This window comes from Schistocerca piceifrons, unplaced genomic scaffold (genome assembly GCF_021461385.2).
Source record: "Schistocerca piceifrons isolate TAMUIC-IGC-003096 unplaced genomic scaffold, iqSchPice1.1 HiC_scaffold_325, whole genome shotgun sequence".
In the NCBI taxonomy this organism is placed as follows: domain Eukaryota; kingdom Metazoa; phylum Arthropoda; class Insecta; order Orthoptera; family Acrididae; genus Schistocerca; species Schistocerca piceifrons.
This window is the reverse complement of record NW_025728543.1, coordinates 27501-30000: the sequence shown is the minus strand read 5'-3', so window position 1 is coordinate 30000 and position 2500 is coordinate 27501. Positions and strand designations below refer to the sequence as shown.

The following is a 2500-nucleotide window of genomic DNA, read 5'->3' as shown; positions in this document are numbered from 1 at the left end:
CCGTTACAACCATGGTAGGCGCAGAACCTACCATCGACAGTTGATAAGGCAGACATTTGAAAGATGCGTCGCCGGTACGAGGACCGTGCGATCAGCCCAAAGTTATTCAGAGTCACCAAGGCAAACGGACCGGACGAGCCGACCGATTGGTTTTGATCTAATAAAAGCGTCCCTTCCATCTCTGGTCGGGACTCTGTTTGCATGTATTAGCTCTAGAATTACCACAGTTATCCAAGTAACGTGGGTACGATCTAAGGAACCATAACTGATTTAATGAGCCATTCGCGGTTTCACCTTAATGCGGCTTGTACTGAGACATGCATGGCTTAATCTTTGAGACAAGCATATGACTACTGGCAGGATCAACCAGGGAGCTGCGTCAACTAGAGCTGAGCAGCCGGCCGCCCGGGAGTGTGTCCCGGGGGCCCGCGCGAACACGCAAGCGTCCGCTCAATCATTCTGCAAACAGGAGGAGGCTGAGCTCCCCTGCACAATACACCTCGAAACCCTCTCAGGTCCCGGCGGCGCGCAGCGCCGTCCCAAGTACTTGGTCGGGTTCGAGAGAGGCGCAATCGCCCGGAGTTAGGCGAGTAGACGCTTTCGGTGCGACCACCCGTGCTCCCAACTGAGCTTGCCGCTGCCGACAGAGGCCCGGGAGCGTGCTGTCGTGGCATTGCCGGCGGGAGACAACACGCGCCACCTACGGTGACCGGCAGCTCCAACGCCAGCGCCACAGAAGGACAAAAGCCCCACTTGGGTGCCGAAGCGAACTCTCCCAGCACAGCGCACGCGCCAACACATCCGCACAGCTGCGATACAAACCACCAGCGAGAACCGCTGGGGCGACCGAGCAGCAGACGGCGTCGCGGCGCCGAGCGCCGGGCGGCGGCGCATCCTCAACGCACACAGTCCTCAATCGGACCAGCACACTGAAGATGTCCACCGCGCTTCGCACCGGGCCCGCGAGGACCTACTTTGGCCGCACGGCGCCGCGCGCAGGGTGCGCCGGCGCGCAGCTGCGACGCCTGCCGCGTCCGTCGGCCGGCGCGCCTGCCACTGGCCGCCCCCACCAGCCGGCTGTAGCGCGTGCGCCCACGCACCGCGCGGCCAGCACGCCGGGAGGCGCCCCCTCACCGGCCGGGGACGGTCCCACCCAGCCACCGCCGCGTATCGCTTCACACCCAGATGCCGTTCAGTTTCGTCGGCATGGTGGGTATCGCTGGAACAACCGGTTAGTACCTCAACCTATCGTCGCCATCACCGATTCACCCCTAGCGAGAACAACCGCACCACAACAGGTTACCATTTGTTCATTTGCGTAACTTCACCAGAAAACGCAGGCGTCCATCGCCATTTGCAACTTCAACGATTATTGCATGCCTGTGTCAGGTGTCACGCCACACTACGTCTGCCCACATACACGCAACAAAATGTGCACGCCTAGACAATACGTGGAAGGTGGCCCCCGTACGTATGCGATGTCCATTGCTCGAACGACTGTCAACCGGCCTCTGTAGCATGTCGCAGATATGGAACGCGGTGCACCATGCCATCACGGTGTGTGAGGAGAGACGACTAGGTCCGAATACATCAACAGACAGCTCATGCTGATCGCCATCCACGGCGTCCGTTCCTCCCACACGTCTCTATGGCGTACCACACTGCAATCCAGCTCTCATAGGGAGACGACACGTAGCTGCGTGCACAATATTTGCACTGTATGGTCCGCCGTTTTTGGGCGCAGTCGTTGTGCGGTCACACATGTGCCACGATGTATCATTCAGTACATAAGGACGAATGTGCAGTACAGATTGTGGTTCACGCGTACGACATCAGCGGACAGTTGACACAGGCCGCACCACAACGTAGCCTGAGTACGTCGCATGCGAAGGGCATTGAACATGCAAACTTCTCACCAACCAGCTTGCGAAGGCAGGGGGCAAGGTGGGGACGTGGGGAGGGGCGGCATGTACGTCCTGCTGCCATCCACATTACAGTGTACAGCAGGAGCATGTGGAAAGTGAGCAAGACTTGCAAGGTGTTTAACATGAAGCGATACACAGGGGTGCGGGCAGTGCGAGTAGCGAACTATATTGCGAGGGTTGCGGGTGGGCAACACTACAGTAATTGAACGAGTCGTATAACAATTACAGAGCAGGTTTAGGCGACAACGTGGGTTACGTTAAGGCGACAACATGGGTTAGGTTAAGGCACAACATGGGTTAGGTTAAGGCACAACATGGGTTAGGTTAAGGCACAACATGGGTTAGGTTAAGGCACAACATGGGTTAGGTTAAGGCACAACATGGGTTAGGTTAAGGCACAACATGGGTTAGGTTAAGGCACAACATGGGTTAGGTTAAGGCACAACATGGGTTAGGTTGAGGCACAACATGGGTTAGGTTGAGGCACAACATGGGTTAGGTTGAGGCACAACATGGGTTAGGTTGAGGCACAACATGGGTTAGGTTGAGGCACAACATGGGTTAGGTTAAGGTAC

General features: G+C 57.2%; 1 non-coding gene across 1 annotated transcript in view; it reads right to left on the bottom strand.

Moving 5' to 3' along the window:
• Nucleotides 1-373, bottom strand: part of LOC124745550 — a 1909-nt gene extending 1536 nt beyond the window's left edge. Inside the window, exon 1 of the ribosomal RNA XR_007011073.1 lies at nucleotides 1-373. This exon is cut by the window's left edge and continues 1536 nt beyond it. This is a non-coding gene — a ribosomal RNA (small subunit ribosomal RNA).
• Nucleotides 374-2500: the final 2127 nt, after the last annotated feature.